The 20,482-nt window shown below is 50.6% G+C and overlaps 1 protein-coding gene across 1 annotated transcript in view; it reads left to right on the forward strand.

Moving 5' to 3' along the window:
- Positions 1-2,495: 2,495 nt before the first annotated feature.
- KCNJ10 (potassium inwardly rectifying channel subfamily J member 10) overlaps positions 2,496-20,482 on the forward strand; it is a 30,985-nt gene continuing 12,998 nt past the window's right edge. Inside the window, exon 1 of the mRNA XM_033195287.1 lies at positions 2,496-2,739. The gene's annotated coding sequence lies outside the window, so the exon portion shown is untranslated. The remainder of the gene's footprint in view (positions 2,740-20,482) is intronic.

The raw sequence follows: 20,482 nt of genomic DNA on the forward strand, positions 1-20,482 counted from the left end.
CTTTTTTCTTTTTCTTTTTTGTTTTGTTTTTGGAGATAGAGTCTTGCTCTGTCCCCCAGGCTGGAGTGCAGTGGTATGTTCTTGGCTCGCTGCAACCTCTGCCTCCCAGGTTCAAGCGATTCACATGCCTCAGTCTCCCAAGTAGCTGGGATTATAGGCGCGCACCACCATGCCTGGCTAATTTTTGTATTTTTACTAGAGATGGGGTTTTGCCATGTTGGCCAGGCGGGTCTCAAACTCCTGACCTCAGGTGATCCACCCGTCTCGGCCTCCCAAAGTGCTGGGATTACAGGCATGAGCCACTGTGCCTGACCTGTTTCTAGTACATTGTCTGGTTTCTATTTTTCTCCTCTCTGTGAGTAGAGTTCTCAAAAGTGTAACCTATACTTGCTGACAGTTTCTCACTTTCTAGTGGTAACTTGTAATCTGGTTCCCACCTTGCTCACTCTTCTGAAATTGCTCTCAAATGTCACTAGAGACTTTGTCACTGCCAAGCCCAGTGCCTCTCCTCTCTGTACCTGTTGGCACTGTTAGAACCTCCTCCTTAACAGTTTCTCCTTCCTTGGATCCATGACATCTCACTTTCTTTGTCTCCTTCCTGCCTGTCTAGTGGATTCTCTTTCACTCTTTGGGGGTCCTTCGTCTTCCCATCCCCTAAACATAGGTATTCCTCACTCTCTGTGCCAGGCTCTCATTTCTCTGTGTAGTATTTGTTGGGAGCTACCCTGTTCTCATGGCTTCGAATCACCCTGCCCTGGCAGCAGTGACCTCCTTTCTCTCTCTGGTTCTGACCCCGCTCCACAGCTTCCAGCTCTGAACTCGTCACTTCCTCCTTCCCCACATCAGTCTCCTCACCAGGTGTGATCCACCCCGCAGGTTCCCCTATGCCCGTGAATGACCTCGCAGTTCTGATCACTTGACTTGAGACTCTAGTATGATCTCTGCAGCTTCCTTCTTTTGCTCATCATGTCAAGTTGGCTTCAAAGTTTTTTCATTTTCTTTTTTTCTGGTTTTTCTGTACTCCAATTCATTTTCTGTGTTCCACTTTTCACCACTGCCATGCCGACTTGGGCTCTCATCTCTTCATGCTTATATTATTGCAATTGTTTTCTATCTAGTCTACTTGCCTACTATAACCCCTTGGTTCAAACTATTTTGTCACCTCCAGATTAATTTTCCTAAAATTCCATAGCTTTCTCCTACCCCATCCTTCCCAAGAACCTTCAATGGCTCTCCATTGCCTACAGAAACTCTGGCCTGACCACAAATTAGCACAACTCTGTGTTTTTTCCGGGTGCTCCCCTAACACAAACACTGCTTATGGTGCCTTACCTTTAGTCCAGTCCTTCCAGCTTCTCCAATGAGGCTACTTGAATGGATATTTACTTATCTTATGGCTTTTAGCGGTTAAACTAAGCTACATTCCTAGTTTCTTTCCTTTTTTACCTGAATTTATAGCAACTCAGTATGGTAACACTGGTTATTGATTAGCAGTTAAATGTTTATGATGATCAGGAATGAGGAAATAATTATATACTTCTTTAATAAATGCTGGGGGTAGGGGTGAATTAAAACCTCTCAAAACCTAAATTCAGGAAATTAAAGAAGTCTTTGGTGATGAAAGGGTTGAGAACCATCACCCTGCACTCTAATCTAGTAAATGGCACAGTTTGATGCTGTTTCCCAAGTGAACTTGTATTTTCACGTCTCTCCAGGACGTTCCCTCCGCCTTAAATGGAACAGAGTCCTGGGGACCATCTCTCAGCACCTGAATCTTCTGCTTCCTTTGGGACCTTAATCAGATGTTACCTCTTTCCTCCCACATCTGCTAGGAGCCCTCTGAGTAGAATGACCTCTCCCTTTCGCAGTCTTCAGTACCTCCCGCACTTCGCTGCGGGTTCCGGCCTTATCTTTCCTTGCAGAGAAAGCCGCTGCAGGTGGGCACGGTGTGCTGTGCATCTCGCACCCAGCACCGCACCTGGGACTTAGGAAACGGTGAACAACACGGGAATTGTGCCCAAAGATACGTCCTGTGGCCCAGGGAGCCCAGGCCTACTCCGCCCCAATCTCACTTCCAGGCGCCGCCTTCGGCGCTGCCTGCAGGGCCACTGGGCCGGTACTGAATTCATTTCCACTTCATTAACTCGGCCCCAGTCCCGCCCCCCGGCTACAGCTCTCGTAACCCATCTCTGACACGACCGCCTCCCTTTTCTTCCTTCTCCCTTCCCCTGTCACCCTGCCAGCTCAGCTCCTATCGCTTCGCGTATCGTCTCTTCATCTCTCTTTCTCCCCGGGTCTGTCTGGGTCTCTGTCTTTGGGTATTTCTCTCTGCGCCTGCAGCTGTCTGGGTCTCCGCTTCCTTGCCCCGCACGCCCCGCCCCCTGCCCAAGCCCCTCCAATCCCGGCGGCTCGAGCCTGGCGCTCCACTCTCCCATTGGTCCATCCGGAGCCCCCCGCCCCCGCCTGCCCGGCCCCCCTCCGGGCCCCTCCATTCACACAAAGTTTGGCTCCGGCGCTGCGGAGGCAGGGGGCGGCCCGGCCCGGCCCAGCTCTGCCCCCGGCCGGCCCGACCCCGGCCCCGGCCCCCGGACAAGCCCTTATCTGATCCCAGCTCCGGGTTTAAGAGTCCTGGCCCGGACCGTCGCACAGCTCTGCTCCTTACTCCTGTCCGCCCCGTCAGTCCATCTGTCCCGCTGCCCCGCGGGCCCATCCAAGGGGCCACTCCACCTTGGACCCAAGGTAAGACCCTGGCCCTGATGAAGGAGTTCTGCCGCCCCGGCCGGGTCCTGTCCCCCTAACTCTCCAGAGACATCGGGGTCCCAGCTCCTCAGTCCCTACTCTGCCTGGCCTCAGCGGTACCGTCTTGTTCCCCTGCCTCCCGCCTTGGGCAGTCCCAAACTGAGCCTCCTGGGAAGGGCTCCCCACGAGGAAACTAGCCAGGCTGGTCACCTCAGCCCTTTCATCTAAGGAAGGGGCTTTCCCGATGCCCCTTCCCACTGGGCAGACCACCAGTTGCATCCCCGCTCCGCTAGTTAATACAGTGACAACCACACATCACCTGGCACCCCATACACAGGCACAGCAGACAGTGCGCCCTCCTCCCCATATGGACAGGTTACTCCTATCCCCAGCCCCTCCCCCACTCCCCATACAGTGACAATCACATAGTGACACCCACGATCTCTAGTTCCCACATGGGGAGAGAAACAGATACTGGCAGCTTAGACCGGGGAGACACCAAAGCCTGGTGTGCCCCAGACCCCTGCCCACCCAATCTCTTCCTTCCATTCTGAGTGGCTCCCATTTTAAGACATCCCTCCTCATTGCCCCTCACCCTCACCCCAGCTGTTTCAGACTGAGATTTCCAGAAGGAAAGGAGCAAGGCCACTTCTGCTAGAGTGAGAAGGGCAGATTGGGTTCTATAAACTCACCCTCCAGACGGAGATGCCCCTTCCCATTCCATTCCTCCTCTCACCAGAACTAACCCAGGGCACCTGTGTTACGGAAGACATGAAGGATGGAACTTCCTGATTTGGGGGAGGAGAGCTGAACCCAGGAATGGGTAGAAGGACAACACTGGGAAAAAGTGGGGGTGGGTTCTGGTGTCTTGAGGTTTAATTCCAGTGAGTGCCCCAGGCAGGGTGAGGCAGATGGGGAAGTGGAGATGGTGAAGAAGCTGGTGTAGATTTGGACCCCAAATAGGTCAGTGCTTAAAGCCTGCTTCTGTTGCTTACCAATACAAATTCTGACTAAAGATGTTTGGCCAGTCTGCTCTTGCTGTGGTGTTTGAATTTTTTTTCTCCCCACTGGGATTGCTTTAGGCTGTCTGGGTGGGAGGGAGATAATGACAGGAGATTTAGGGCCCCCGTGTGAGAGATGGCCTTGTTTAAGGGTGCTGAGGAGGGCCTGGAGTGGTTGTCATGAAATCAGCCCCAGGAGGGGTGAGCAGCCACCACTGAGTTCAATTTAGTTTCATCCTGAAACTCTCTCCCTAATCTCCAAGGATTTTTGAACATATTCCTGGCATGATGGTGGGTACCATCCTGTGCCAAGTGGTAGGGCTTGTACATTTCTCTGGGGGTAGACTGGGTATTGGGGACCAAGTTTGTAAGGAACCAGGCATCCTGACTCATAACTGGTTCTTCAGGGAGGAAGAAATGAGGGAGGAGGGGGATGGAAGGCATCATGCCAGGGAGAGGGTCCAGGGCTGGATTGCGGAGGCAATAGGCACGGCCCAGGCAGTGCCAACTCCTTTCCCCACTGCCTCCCCCAAGTCCTTTGGTGGTGGTGGCAAGGAAGGAAGGGAGGGAGAGTGCGTTGGGGGGTGATCTGGGCCAGTCCAGCCTTCCAAAGCCCTTGCCAACCTGGGTCCTGAAAGGAGCTGCTGTTTTCTGAGCCATCCCCCCACCCCCCACCCAGAGCCTGAGCAGCCAAGTTGTCTCAGCGGATATCAAATGGCAATGACTCCACTGATGGAGGGTGGGTGGGGAGTGGGAGTGGCAGGGGTAGCAGGGTTATGGTTCCAGTCCCTCTGTGGCTCTAATGCAGAACCCTCTGCTATCCCTTACCCTGAGGAAAAAAAAATCTGACCCACATCCAGTCTATGGGTGCATATGTTTGTGTTAGGGGATTAGTGATCTGCACGTTGGTATCCCCCACCTCCTCCATGTGCCCCATTGAACCACATTCTAGCTCCCTCCCACCTGCATCACTGTGCGTAAGCTCATTTACAGCTCCAGCTTGGTTGTCGTGAGCTACAAGGAAGTGACTGGCAGAGGACCCAGGGACCTTCCTTCCCTTGACCTTCCTAGGGACCAGAGAGGCTGGGACACTTGGATCACAGTGGGCTCAGATGAAGTCCTCTGGAATCATTCTGTGATTGGTGGGATGGGCGTTTAAAGCTCTAGCGGGTGGGTCATGCAGAAAGATCTGTTTCCTCAAAGGATACTCCTGAGCCTCCTAGTAAAATGCTTGGTTTCTGCACACAAGATGGAAAGATAGGCTGAGCCTCCTGCCATTGGTCAGGAGGAAAAGAGACACTGGGCAATGGAGTCCCTAAACTTTCCTGCCACAGGTTATTTAGGGTGGAAGAAAAAAACCTCCACTCTCCCTCCCTTCCTCGGCCTAGATTCTTCTCTTGCCTGACTGGTCAGTGCTACTGTCCAGGCTGAGGCCAAACTGTCCAGGATAGCAGTGGGGCCCTGGAAGGGGGCAGAGAAGGAATCAGCCAAGGCACATCATTGAGAAGAAACTACAGAAAGATTGGAGAGGAAAGGGAGATTTAAAATCTAAGTGTTCTAGCACCCAGTGATGGGTGGTTGGCTGGGCAGCTCCTGGGAATGAGAGTTTGCCATGTCACCTCAGACTCTCTGGCAGGCTGAGTTCAATGCTTTTCTTCCCTCATCTGAGTTTAGCCTACATGTTTGCCACCATTCTTTATGGAGAGAGTGCATCTGGTGGCCCCTCTTCCTCCCCTCCCCCATCAGAACCTTGAAAGGGCAAAGAGAAAGGGATTGTGGGAAATGCCCTCCCGTGGGTGTCTGCCAGCTTGAAGCCTGGATTTGAGGTAGTGGGGGAAGGGAGGGACTGGCTCTGGAATGTGAGAGAGAAGTAGGAACAGAACTTTGTGGCATGGAGAAGGAGGTTGGAGAAGCAGGAGCTAGAGAGGACTGAATCAGACCTCCAGCCTCCAACAAGGTGCAGCACAGAAAGAGTATACGTGGCCATTGTGCAACTTTTCCGAATGCAGAAGACTTGGGGAAAGGATTGTGGCTGTAGCTGGAAGGACTTAGGTTAGATCTCAGGAAGCACATCCCAGAAAAGGAAAGACATTTGAAATGGAGACTGGGAAAGAAAGAGAGACCACTTTCTGGACCAAAAAATTAAACCAAAACAAAACAAAAACCACCAACTAAATCCCCAAACAAAGAAGCCATCCTTAAAGCTTTCGAGAGGAGTGATGGAGCTCAGAGCACAGGGATTATTGTGACAACTGTCAGAGGCCTCTCCTGGGTGACTGTTGCACCTCTCTCTTGCTGTTCCAGGGTTACTTTCCGCTCTGAGAGACAGCAGGCACTATGGTTAAGAGCACGGCCTTGGAGTCTGACTTTGTGGGATTCAGTCCTAGTTTACCACTTAGTAGCTAAAGAAGTCTCATCCTCACAACAGGGCTCATAACTGCTGTGAGGACGCACAGTGACTATTATAAAGGGCTTGGAATGGTCCTTAGTCTGTAAAAAGTGGAGTTGTGGGCCATTACGTTTCTCCCACCACTCTAACGTTTTCTACTCGGTCATCTTTCCTGGTTCCTAGGCTTTGTCCCAGCCCTTCATTGTGGGTTTGGTTTTGTTTTGAGATTCTGTACTAGGTTTTTTCGTCCCACCCTTCTGAAGTTTGGGAAGGTAGAAGAAGTATCAAGTAGTTTAAGATGAAGTTCCTCCCTTGATTCCAATAGGCTGGGCCTTGCTTGAGGTGGGGTCTCCACACCGACAGCCCCTGTTTTCCACAAGTTTTTGCCAAGCAGATGTCCTGTCTTCAGATTTAATAAATGAGAACTGAGCTGTTGCGTTTTCACCAAATAGTCTCTTTTCCCATTCTCAGCAACTTCTCTTTCAGTCAAAGACTTCCATTGGTCAAAGACAACCCCCACATCTCATTCTTACTCCCATGGCCCTGCCTATCACTCTTTTCTTCTTCTTCCTGCCTCTCCCTCTCCCAGCCCAGGTTTGCCCCCACAACTTATCTCAGATTTATGTGCCCTCCTCTTCTTGTATCTCCTGATTGGCCTGTTCATCTCATCAGCCTGGATGCCCACAGCAGCCTCCTTAATGACCTCTCTGACTCCAGTCCTCTCTCTCCTCGATTCCTTCCCTGTACCCTATAATGAAATTATCATTGGAATTGTCATCATGAAGCATCAGTTTTATCTTGTCTTTTCCCTACCCAGACACATCCATTGGCATTGGATAAAAATTTCCCAATCACAGTCTTCAAGAGACTTTATGCCTTTCTCCCATCCCCTCCAGCCCCACATCTTGTGAACTGCACTCTTCAGACCCTGTTCCTGGGGAGCATATCCCAGGCAGTCTCTGAGCCATGCTCCTCCCCGCACTCTGGGCCCTCACAAAGGCCATTCCAAGTCTCACCCCTCCTGCAGACCTCTATTCTCCTGTTTCCCTCTCTGCTCTGCCATCTTGCTTGTCACTTGCATCTGCGACTCGGCCCAGGGTTCCCCATGCATGGCGATGTTGGAGGAGACATCTTGTCTCCCTCATTAGCCGGGGTTTCCTCTAGGGTAGGGTCTGTGTCTCTGTCAGATTGGCAAAAGCATCTCTTCTCTCTCTGGACCCTCTGGCACCCACCAAAGGGCCTGGCTCCTAAGACACAAAGTAGCTACTGTCCAGTTTGACTCTAGGTAGGACACATTTCTGATTGCTTATTCTTGGGGGAGGAGCCTGACTTTGGAGGGTTATGTGAGCATCCTGCAGCAGGTTGTGTATAGGATCCTACTGTCTAATTCTATAGGAGACCTCAAGAGAAACCCCTCTCCTACCAACAACCCCATCCTGTAGACAAGGCTTCACCCTAAGATTACAAGCCTTAGAACACCCAATTTATAGTCTTCTAAGCATTGTTGTTCCACCCACCCCCCCACACAAATGCAGGTATGTAGGCCCCAGAGAGCCTTTCTCCCCTTGCCAGGGCGCTCTGACTCCAGCCCGATGCTGGGCTTGTCAGCAGCAGCGTCTGGAGTGAAAAAGGGGGATAAAGGTTCAGAGTCTAGTCTGAGGCAACCCCATTGTCCTGAGCATGCCTCTGAGCAGGGGCTTGCAAGGTGGGAGACATGTGGGGTCACCTCCCAAGTGGGGTATAGGTCTGACCTCTTAGTGTGGCATTCTCCCTGGACCAGCCTCCTCAGCTCCACCTCTGATCCCAGTTCCAACTGGTAGAGCCAGGCACACTCCTTCTTCACATGTCTAAACTTCCCGGTTGACGCTGTGATAAAAAAGATATGGGCAACTGGTAAGAGGGGAGGGTGAGTGTGTTAGAGTCTAGAGCACTGGTTCTTAAACTTTTTGACTTCAGGACCACTTTACATTCTAAAAAATTACTGAAGACTCCAAAGAGCTTTGGTTTGTGTGGGTTCTATTTATGAATATGTACTGTTAGAAATGAACACTGGGACACATGAAATAATTATTAACTATTGCATGTTAACAAAATGATGTATTTTTAATGAAAAACAGCTGTATTTTCCAAAGTAAACACACAAAAAATTAATAAGAAGAGTGACATTGTCTTATATTTTCACGAATCTTTTTAAATGTTTGGCTTAATCAAAGACAGTTGGTTTCTCATCTGCTTCTGCATTTAGTATGTTGCAATATCATATGTCATGTAGCTTCTGGAAAACTCTGCTGAACACTATGAAATAATGAAAGTGAAAAGGGCAAATACTGTATTGTTAGCATTATTATGAAGACAGGTTTGACTTTGTAGAGCCTCCAGGAGGGTCTCAGGAACCCTCAGGAACCCTCCGAAAGGGTCCAGGGAGCATACTTTGAGAACTGCTAGTCTAGAGGAACCTCAGAAGACAGTTTCAAAAACCTGGGCCAGTTGGAATGTCCTGGCTAATTTCCTTCAGCTGCCATGGTCTTTTGAATGTTCTCACTAGGGAGATAGTATGGGGTAGTGGTTCATCATGTAAGTTCTACCTCTGTTCTACTACTCACCAGTTACGTGGCCTTGGGCAAATTATTAATATCTCTATGCTTCAGTTTTCTCATCTGTAAAATGGGGCTTTAAAAAGCACCCACTTTTAGAGTTGTTGAGAATTAAATGACCTAATAGGAAAGGGCTCAGTGTAGTGCTCAATGATGTGAGATGTCATTACATTCCAGAGTCTTGCCCCTGAATCCACTGCGCATTGTCCTGAAGACAGGGAGCTGCAGAGGAGATCCATCCAATGCTACACATATGAGCTCAGCCCAGAGAGCGACTTGTGCAAGTTCCCAGAGGGGGTCGACAGGGTTGCTGGGCCCTGAACCCAGGAGTTCTAAGGCCTAGCTCTATCTCTGCTCTCCCCGCCAGAATTTTTTTGTGGAGAGTGGAGGAGTAGGGTCCTGAGACGGGGAAGGAAGCAGACCTTACCTTTCTTTTCCCAGCAATCTCAGGTGAGCCCAGGACCAGGGCAGTACAGTGGGAAGCCTTGAGGGCAGATAGCAGGGAGAACTTCCGACACTGACAGCAACTGAAAAGAGGAGAAAGAAAGCCAGGAAGACATTCTCAAGCCCAGAGATTGTTTTGTCTTTCCTTGTGGGGAGCAGTTCTGCAAAGTGCCCCCGGCCTACTCTTCCTGGGGCTCATAGGAAGTCTGTGATTGGGCGACCCTGCTTTTCATGAGGTGCTCAGTTCCGCTCACTGCCCTCCTCTCAGCTGTCCCACCACCCAAGGCCCAGGAGTCTCTCCCCAGATGGCGCCTTCTGGCCCTGCCCTTTGTGCTGAAGCCCCACAAGGCACAACATGGTGCCTTGAAAAAGGCAGTTGGGGCCAGGCGCGGTGGCTCAAGCCTATAATCCCAGCACTTTGGGAGGCCGAGACGGGCGGATCACGAGGTCAGGAGATCGAGACCATCCTGGCTAACCCGGTGAAACCCCGTCTCTACTAAAAAATACAAAAAACTAGCTGGGCGAGGTGGCGGGCGCCTGTGGTCCCAGCTACTCGGGAGGCTGAGGCAGGAGAATGGCGGGAACCCGGGAGGCGGAGCTTGCAGTGAGCTGAGATCCGGCCACTGCACTCCAGCCTGGGCGACACAGCGAGACTCTGTCTCAAAAAAAAAAAAAAAGAAAAAGGCAGTTGGTGGTGCTAAGGGCATTAATGAGGATAGGGGTGCCTGCTGGGGTTCCCTGGGCAGGAGAAGGGAAGCCTCTCCCCACAGACTATGGAACAGGAGGAGGCAGATGGGGAGATAGATACATACTGGGAAGAGCTAGTCTTGGCTCATTGGTCCTTCAGCCAAATTCCCCCGAGCTGGGCTTCCAGCTCCACCTTCATTAGTTCAGGCTGAATTCCCTGGAAGAGCACAGGTGGGAGGCGACTCTTGTCCCTAACCCCTGCTTCCCCTGTAGTAGCTTCTTCAGCCTCCAGAACCACAGCAGATGGAGATCTCAAAGAAGGTGGCACCCCAAGTAAGTAGAACCCCAAAGATCCCAAACCCTGAGCACATGCCCTTTCTGCTGGGGTTGGAGAACTTGCTATGTATTACTCCGTTTTTCTTCTCCTGCCCACACAATTCCTTTGCATAGATGGTAAAACTGAGGTAAAACGTGGGAGGACTCAGACTGCCCACCCACTTCTTTCTAGAGCCCAGCCTGGGACCAAGGGGCCTGGCGTCCCGCAGCCCCTCCCCCTCCACTCCTACCAGTCCCTGTGGCTTTTTCCATTTGGAAAGTCCTTTCGGGCGAGTGGCAGGTTTGGAGGCCCTAGTCTAGTCTCCTCCCCTGTCTCCTGGGCAGTGCCCCCAGGGGAGCCCCTGTGGGCCAAGATCTCCTCAGTCTCAGTCCTGGGCCCCCCTCACCCTCTACCAGCAGTCCCCCAGCTCCCGCCCCTGGGCTGTGGGACAGGGAGAGGGCTGAGGGGCTGGCTCTGCATACTAATGTCCTGCCCATTGTCAAAGCCCCTTTGTGCCAGGGAGCTCCATTGAGGCGGCTCCGGGGCGGGCACAATGGGGGCTCTGTCCCCTAGTTCCCCCAAACAGTCACCTGCTTTCAGAGCCTTCCCCACCACCCCCCTCTTTGCTTCAGTGTCCGGAGGGCCCAGAGAGCACGGGGGAGTGGGCCCTGGGCCAGGGGGGATGGGCAGGAGGCAACCCCCCCACTCTCTGGGCAGGCTGGGGAGATGGGCATTTGACAGGGCAGGCTGCAGAGGGCACACAGAGGGGAGAGGCCCTAGGCTCACAGGGGCAGGGGCAGTCTGTGGGGGAGTTGGAATGCAGGTTCTGTGAGGCCTGAGAAGGGGAAGGGGCGCTCAGAGCCTGCCCACTCCTCGGTTCCATATGCCCAGCCTGGGCCTGTGGCTGCCACTTCTCCTCCTCCCACCACAGGACTCCCCGAGGCTCATATATGCAGAGACACACAGGCATACACTCAGATGAGTGTATGCGGCCCCACACATGGCTCCCAACACACACCCAAACGGATGTGCCCAGACAAAACACACTGAGCCCAGCACACAGACCGCACGTCCACACCACCACCCCCTGGCATAGGCACCTGCACACCCACCCTCTTCCCTTTTGCACCCCTCCACGGCCGCAGGCATCTCAGCACCCTGTCCCTTCCCCCCATGCCCTTGCTGCCCTCTGCTGCTCTGACACAGGTTATAACAAGTTTGCACTTGTTGTGACCTTAAGAATGTGGCCCTGGGGCTGAAAATGTCCTGCTGCCCCAGACCGCACCTGCTTATACGTTAACCATGGACACAGCCTCTGCTGCACTCTAAGCATGGCTCCCATTCCTGCTCCAACCATGGAGACAGTCAGGTGGGCAGGCCCCCTACCCCAGAGCAGAGTCAAGTATCCTGGACTGAGCTCTGTGTGAATAACGAAAGCCCCACCTGGCCTCGCTGGCACAGGTCCAGTGTGTCTGTCTTTGCCTTTGCCCAGGGCACATAGGTATTTCCTAGCCCTTCCTGGCCCTGGGAGGTAGATGGAACAGTTATCATTTTCCCAGAAAGGCTCTGAGAGGTGAGATGATGGTGTCCAGGCAGCTGGTGGCAAGGCTGGGAGTAGAATGGAGGTCTCTCGCCTCTAGCTTTTTTGTGTTTTTTTCCCCCAAGTATTTGTCTCTTGGTTTTGCTCAGATGACCCCACCCCCAACCCTATCTACAATTCCAACAGAGCTTTCTTTTAGCCACCTTTTTTTGGGAAGGAGTGGGGGCATGGTGAGGGGAAGGGGTGGTGAGAACGGGTCTAGGAGCCTTAAGTGGGCTTCTGGGTCTAGAAAGAACCTCCGAAAGTCACCTTGACCCTTGCACTACCCCTAGGCAGAGTGAGCCTACCTCCTTTCACTTCCCATCCTCCTACCGGCCCCACTTCTGCTACGAACTCTGGATCACTGGAAAGTAACCCCACAGCCTTCTTAGCTAGGGTTTGGAGTTGGTAATTTCTATCAATTATAAGTCCTTCATGCTGCCTAGCACTGGCCTTCCCAGTTGTTATCCTATGTCTGCACGAGAATCTGTAGGCTGTATCTATGGCTCGCCTGCTATTCTGGTCCAGAGCATCTTCTAGCAGTCGGGGGCAGATGCCCTAAAAAGGGAAGACAGGAAGGCCCATTGGGATCCCAGAGACTTGAGGGCTGACTGCACAGTGGTGTGCTGGGGCCTGGGAGGGTGGATGGGGTCATGGTTGCAGAAACTCTGTTAGATAGAGAAGTAAACTGATATTGGTTTGGTCATCAGCAAATATTATTGAGTGCTAATCTCTATGATGTTTCCTCACATCACAATTGTATGGGAGAACCTCAGGGCCCTTCTATCCTTCTCCCTTCCCCTCATCTAGAATGCTTCCCCTCTGGCTACTGGATTCTCCTTAAGCTGCCTCATCCATCTGCCTTCCTTTGCGCAGGAACACACCTCTCCCAGCCCTTATACTCTGGCATGATTCTTTTGCCTCCAAATATTTCCTGCTGGAGAAAGAGAACTTCCCAATGTATAACTTCAGCTTTCCCTGCTGTGCTTGGGCAGTTAGTTACTACACGAGACAGAGAACAGTGAGACACTCATCTCTGAATCTAGTTCTGTATCTAGTCAGCGTCCTCATGCCATCCCTACCCCATCCTCCTTCTTAAGGGAGGAATGTGAATAAGGAATAAGTAAAAAGTTGAAAGATTGCCTCCCAGAGTGGTGGTGAGCTCCCTAGACTTCTCTGAGTGAGGGTCAGAGGCTGCTCTTCATGCAGGAAACAGGAGCCCCAAGAAGGAAAGGGAGCTGAGAGGACACCTGTCAGGGAAAGAGGCTCAATTCTCTGAATATGAATGACAGATACAGAGTACCTCTGGGTCTCCAGCTCCATCAAGGGTACAAATAAGAAGAAATTGCTCAGATACCAACAGGTAAATTTTGACTTAATTGGAAGAATTCCCTGGGCATAAGGGGAGGGATAGAAAGAGGTGGATAACTCATTGCCCTGATGAGAAGGAAAAGTCCCCCTTTAGTCACCTACTGAACAAAGCTTGCGTGGCCTGGAAGATAGTTCCAATGACTCTCAGAGCCCCCATGGGGTTTCCAGGGGCCTCAAAGGAATCCCTTGATCATTTCCACAGAGCCCAGTAAGAGCATCACTGAATGCCTCCTCCTTGTGGACCTCACTATTTGCGGCTTATTCCAACTCTTCTTGTTGGGCCAGCTACTGCAGGGATGAGGGAGACCCTGAGACCTACTAGGTGGGAGGGCCAGATTGAAGATAATGGGGTGTGGCTGGTTTGGCTGGGGAAGAGCTTCTGTGGATAGTGATCCAAGGCTGGCTCCACAGAAGCTGGCACTTTGGGACCCCAGGGTGAGGAAAAGGATCTTGTAGGAAAACAGAAGTTGAGATGAAGAAGAAGGCCAGGGTTGTTGCTGTGATTCTGATGTAAAATAACATGAGCTACCAGCTAGCAGTGTGATCTTGGGAAAGTTACCCAGCTTTTCTAGGCCTTGCCTTCCTCTTTAGTAAAATGTGGGGATTATATGTGATGACCACAGAGGGCTTCCCAGCATGAACACTCTGTGACACAGTCCAGTGGCAAGTTGAGAAGCCCAGACTTTAAGCAGGTTTAAGCAGGCCTGGGTTCGACTTGCAGTGCACTCCTTATGAGCAGTCCTCCTGGGCAAGTTAGTTAACCCGTGTAAGTCTAGTTTCCACCCGTTCATCTGAGGGCAATGCTATTGCCCTCCTAGGGAGGCTAGGATGAAGCACGGCATGGAGCACCCAGCACGATGCCTGGTGCACTGTAAAGCTTGAGGTAGGAAGTTCATGGTACTGTGGGAACACAGGGGATGGCAGCCCACGTTGCGGGTGGGGGCATCCAGAAAGGCTTTCCAGAGAAAGTGACATCTAAGCTGAGGCCTAAAGGGGAGGAGAAATTAAGCAAAGTGGGAGAGGAACAGTGTTCCATGAAAGAGGCCCCATTATTTGCTAAAAATAAAGCTTGGTCTGTTCAAGAACTGAGAGGTTTCGTATGGCTGGGGACATGGTGCATGCGTGAAGTGGGGGCGTATAGATAGATAACACTGATGCTAGGGAGGTCATATAGGACTCTGTTCCCCCTGTAATTCTAAGGGCTTCAGAGATAGGGTCCCTCCACTTCCTCTCCTCTTTTTACTACTTTTCGTTCATCCTTTCTCCCAAGACTAATTTCTCTTGTCCTTGGTCACACAAGCACAAGGAAGCATTGGGCTTCCCTAGGACGACCTGGCCAGTGCAGGGAGAAGCTTTAAGTTCAGAGTTGTCTGCCTCTGGACAAGTTTTGGCTTAGGCCTGAAGTTTTCTGCCTCTGTCCTTTCCCACCACTAGAGAGAGATGTACCTTCCACAAAAGACTCTAGATTTCTATCACTGAGGCACTCCTACTAAGCACTCCCACTGTGGGCCTCAGTTTCCCCATCTGCCCCTCTCATTGTAGAGAGTAGGGAGAGTGTTGACAGGGTGCAGCCGGCAGAGAAGAGCTAGGGAAACTAGAGAGAAGACTGCCAAGGAGGCTGACTCAGTGCCCCCAAGTGTCCAAACGTTGAAACTTCAATGGGAAGCTCAGAGGAAGGACTTCCAAAGGATGAAGTGGGTGGCACATGGAAAAGGGGGCCTGAAGGAGGAAAAGTTATGTAGAACATCAATCCTACAGGCTCTTTTAAGTTAAGAAATAGCAGGCACTGAGAAGGATAAAAGATGAACAAAATACAGATTAAGAAGCAGTCCAGAAAAGGTTCTCTGTTTGGGAAGATGGGGATGGTCCTTCCTGGAAGGCATGGAGCTGATGAAAAAACCTCTACAGGAGCCGGCTCTGGGGGTGCTCTCACAATGGGGAGTAGCTCTTCTGCCTCCCCTACCTGCCACTACCTCTTGGGCCCTCCACCAACTAGGTCCAAGCCACCCCTCATTTCCAGCCAACACCACTTCAAGTTCAAAGACAGGAAAGTGTACAGAGAAGGGCAATTCAGCTGGGATCTGGTCAGTCTCCCCCTCTTCTCTCAGGTGGAGAACCCTGTCGTGGCCCTGGGACTCCAAGGAATAGGTCTTATCATTCCCTCCCTAGTTTCTCAAACTCTTCTGGTAGATCAGGTGACAACTCAGTAGTCTTCACCCCAAGAACCTTATCTCCAGGGCCCTGGTCATCCTGGGCCTTGAGAAGGCTGCCAGCTGCCTGATACTCCTGAGGCTGGGGGCAGACAAGAGGGTGAGAGGCTGAAGGATAGTAATTAAGGAACTTGGCTCTACTCAGCATCCTCAGCACACACCTGCCCACCTCTTGGCAGGCTGAGAGGGTTTTGGAGGAATTATAGAGAGGTGGGATAAAGAATAGTGGGTTGGAAGTCCCCTTCAATTCTGGGGCTAGAGTAAATCTTACTCCACAACTCACCTGGAGAAAGGAGATAGAAGGGATGGTGTAACTTGAGCATCATCAAGGCCACTGGGGTGTGGAGGGGTAATGTGAGGGAAAAGCCCACAGGATATGGAGACACGGGGTCTGGTTTTGCCATTAAACAAATGTCAGCAAGTGACTTTATGTCTCTGAACCTTAGTTTTCCTAATTCAGTAATATTTTTCATTCATCTGCAAAGTAGGATAATAGTAATATCTTTATTTGCATAAGGGCCTTACAGATTTCATATACTTTAAATCATGTAATCCTGACCACATAATGGAAGGTTTTATTGCCTCCTTAGATGAGGAAGCTGAGCCTTAGAGAGATTAAGAGATTGACTGAAGTTCCCATAGCTAGTAAGTGACACAGACAGGATGGCAAGTAGCAAGAAAGAAGAATACATAGGGAACTTTGTGACTCAGACATGCCAGGATAAGAAATAGGTTTCATTTGTTGGGCTAACTCCATTTGATTGAAAATGGCTCTCTATATCACCATATTGAGGATGATTCTGAGGTTGTTAGAAGAAAAGCACTGCGATGAATTAGTGTTATCTGCTAAGGGGTGGTGGGGTGATGAGTGATGGCTTACATGTTGTATAGTTGACATTCCTAGCCCAGAATCACCCAGAGATTCTAATTCCTTCCTCTATACCAACCAATTAGGTTAAATTTAAAGGTAACAGCTTACAAAGGTGACTAAGATACAGTCTGTGCCTTTAAAGAGCTCACAATCTCTAGAGAAGAACAAAGGATGATGTGGCAAATGTCCCGGGAACATAGAGGAAGAGTAACTCTTTCTATCTGGGAGGTGGGAAAGGCTGCACAGTGGAGAGGGCATTGGGGCAGGGCCTTGAAGGAGGAAGAGGATTTGAAAGGGAAGAGAGCAGTCTTGAGGGGAGTCTGGGAGCAGGGAGAGGGTGTTCTAGGTAGAGTGAGCTGCCTGAGCAAAGACATGGAGACAGACAAGTGGAGCACAGGCTATGTTCCACGTGGCTAGAATATGGGCTGCATAGGGAAAATATTCCAGGGAGGCTGTGAAGAGTAAGGAGTCAGACATTGAAGGATTTTGCCAAAAAGTTTGAATTTCATCACGAAAGCTGTTGGAACTCATTGAAGAATTTAAAGCCAAGCGATGGGGTCAGAATGTGTGTACTGAGGCAGCCAAGGACTGAGGTGAGCACAGTGAGTTTGGCTGCAGGAGGACCAGGAGACCATTGCAACACCTCAGGTGAATGAACTAGGGCAGCCTCAATGGACCTGAAGAGAAGTCATGAAGACAGAATTGATGGACCTAGTTACCAATCAGATGAGGGGGAAGAGAGAAAGCAGGGGTAATTCTAAGGCTTGTGCACCTAGTGGAGAGTAATTCTGTGAACAAGAAGTAAAACACAAAAGAGACTCTTTTGAGGAGACAGGACGCTGAGTCTGAACATGTTAAAATTGGAATGCTCCAGATAGGGGGAGCCTGTAAGTACTTGGATACACAGGGCAGAGGCGATGTGGAATCCACGGAGCAGGGAAACAGTTGAGGAAGATGGAGGACAGTGGTCAGGGATGAGAGCCAAGGGTGGATGGATTCCTGAGAAACACCAACACTTAAGGTGCAGAGGAGAGATTACAGCAAGAGAGATGATCCAAAATAAACAGAGCAGTAGAGAGAGAACCCCGAGAACATAGTGTCCGAGAGTAATGGTGAGACTGTGCACACGTGTAGTGTTCACAACCCATGCAGCATTCTGACACATATGATCACATGGAACTCTCCCGTCACCTCTGTATTATTAGGCCTTTTTGCAGATAAGGGAAATAGAAACCCATACGTTTAAGTGATTTGCCCCAAATCACAAAGCCTAGAAATAGCAGAGCTACTTAACGGCTAATCAAGGTGGATAAAATCAGTGGATTCCCACCACACCTCAATAAAAGCCAAAAGAGAGTGTTAAGAACAGACCAGTCAGTCATCAGTCTCAAGTGCGGCAGAGACTGCTGGGGTCAAGGGCTGAGAAGACGCCCTTGGATTTAATAATGGGAAGTTCAGCTGTGACACTGGCAAGAGCTTCTTGCTTCCTGTTGCTTTAATTGCCCCCCAGAGTGGCTGTGGGAGCAAATGGAGTAATTCTGAATTTGTGCAAGTGTTTTGTAGATTTCAAAACCCCATATTACAGAGGTGATTGTTACTGTTATTTTTATTGTTATTAGGTGTTATTAAATTGAACCCTTTGATATTGCCAATAGGGAACCCATGTATTAAATGGACGATTTCATAGAATTCAACCTAATAGTAAAAGGAGTGAGCTGGAGTGGGGGTAGGGGCTGTGAGGTTATGAGACAGGCAACTGCAAAGGCAAGGGTGGCCCCAAGGTACTGGGGAGCCCCATCCCCTGATGGTGGGGAGGTTAGTCTTCCGCATGGGGTGGCAAATTGCTGGTGAAGCTCGAAATTAGCAGGAGTTCCCTTTCACCTCCACCACTTCCACACTCCCCATCTGCAACCTGACCAGCCCCCTTTGCAGAGACTAGGGGTGGGGGTATACTCTCTTGAGGTGCTCTGCCTGAAAAAATACTTCTGATACCTCAACTAGGTTGATCCCCTCAACCAGTATCTTTGGAGATAAGTTGGGTATGGATTCTCCCTATAGGGAATCTCAGGGCCTAGGCCAAGTGATGACTGATTGGAGATCCAGGCAGACTTGACACAGGAAGGAGGGTCCTGAACAGACTTCTTGTTTATCACCCTGACTCTCCCTAACCTAGCTTGGACCCTCTTGAGATTTTCCCTAGTGTCCTTGGGAAACTTTTCAGCATTTCATGTCTTAGTGGTAACAATAGGAATAACAATAGCAACAAGAGTTATTTCTATAGATGCCATTGCTTCCAGTTGACTCTTAGCACTGATGCTAATTCTTCTGGCTGTTCAGTCGAGATGAGGAGGGATGGGTTAATGTCTCCTAGTAGATGTTCTTCTGAGGTGAGGACCCAGATGGGGCCAGGCTGGGAGGCTACCGGGATTGCTGGAGCTGGGGCTGAGGAGACAGTGGTACAGCCTCTGTCCTCAGTTGAACCCTGCCTAGTGCCAAGCTCCTCACAAAGGACCAGCTCCTGTTGAGCCTTGCTGGCCCAGACAATGATTAGCAGCAGATACTGGGAAGGGGTGATGACTCAGGAGGGCGTGCAATAGGGGTAGTGTGAAAGGTTGAGAGGGCAGGTGCATCAAAGAGGCAGCACCCACTTGCCACAAGAACCAGGAAGTCCTCCTTCTCCAGCCGGGGAAACAGGGGGTCCCCAAGATGCCACCCTGTGGGCAGTTCTTTGCAGAACACTGTGCCTTTCTTGCAGGGGACAGAAGGCACTGCTTGGGGACTGAGGTGGAGGAAGGGGCAGTGGTCCTGGTCAGCTCACACTGACAGGCAGGGGTGGTGTCTAAACAGAGAACATCTGATGTGGCCCCATCTTTTGTCCCTCCCTCTCTTGACTGGAAAACACACAGGCAGGTCAGAAGGGCCCTGCAGAGGTCACAGACTCCCAGGAAGTGCTTTGAAGGCTTTTATCCTTTCTTTTGATCAGACTATGAGAACTTTCCAAACGTTGACACAAGAGAAGAAAGGCCTATTCTTCCATGGGCCAGGGCCTCAGTGTCAGGCTGGGGCTAGAGGATGGGAGGGAAAGGGGGAAGGAGACCAGGGAGTGGGAGACAGAGGCAACAGTGATTCAGCTGGAGAGTCAGGCCCTGGGACACACACACACACACTATCCTCTTTTTCCCCACCTCAAGATTTGTGTGCATCTGGCTCCATTTCTATTTGTTTATTTTCCTTGGGGCAAGGAGGGGGATTAATGAATAAAGACATCAAGTTTGAAAAGAACCCCAAATCCAGCTCCATTCTTCTTCCAACCTTGAGGGCTTACATAACCCTGTAGTGCTTTTCTTCCTGCCCTTCCTCTCTTACCCTTCTCCTTCCTTTTCTCTTCCCCCACCCTCATTAAGAACACTTGGAAGGCCCGAAGTGCTTCTTTTTCATCCCAAAGTAACTGATCTCTTTCTGGAGGACTCTAAGGTAGCTCTTCAAGTTGGAACTGGTATCCAAAAAAGAGATAATATGGTTGGTGAGAGGAGGCTGAGTAGCTGTTTGCTCTTTCCACCGAGGCCGGGGGGAGGAGTGGGACCAGACTGCTGTGGGAGCAACTCGGGCTGGACATAGAGATTTACAGCAGGAAGTGACCTAATCATCCTCTAACATAGCACCTCCCAGACTGACCTCGCCAACGTGTCCTGAAAAGCAGAGGAGAGGGAATTTGTGCCCTAGAAGCTACAGGGATGAGCCATAAGCGGCCACACACTGGACATCCTTGAAATCTCTTTTTGTCTTAAGCCGTTCAAAATTTTTATTCTACTTCATTGTATATTGTTGGCATAATATTAAAATAGCATTTTCCCTCAAAATCTGAGCAAAATTGATAACTTCAGGAAATATACTAAATTTAGTCCTGTGGCTTTGAGTGCCTCCTGGCACACTAGTGCATGCCCTAGTTTGAGACGTGTGGAACTAATACCAACTCCCATTCCACAATGAAGGAAATACAGACCCGAGAGGCTGAGCGGTTTGACTGAGGTAACAGCTAGTCAGTGGCAGAGTTGAGATGGGCACCCAAGTTTCTTGCTTCCCAGTCCAGCGCATGTTCCACCAGGCAGTGCTGTCTCTTAGTTCTGAGCAGCTTTTACACATCCTTGAGCCTAAATCTCTCACTCTGTCTTCAGAATGCTGGGCATGGACAGATACCTAGCTCAAGTGTCTAAGATAAGTATGTGTGTGGAGACCAGCCTAATCTCAGGTGCTGAGACATAGTGCTCAAAACCCCTCCAC

This window comes from Trachypithecus francoisi, unplaced genomic scaffold (genome assembly GCF_009764315.1).
Source record: "Trachypithecus francoisi isolate TF-2019V2 unplaced genomic scaffold, Tfra_2.0 Lachesis_group5, whole genome shotgun sequence".
Taxonomy (NCBI): Eukaryota; Metazoa; Chordata; class Mammalia; order Primates; family Cercopithecidae; genus Trachypithecus; species Trachypithecus francoisi.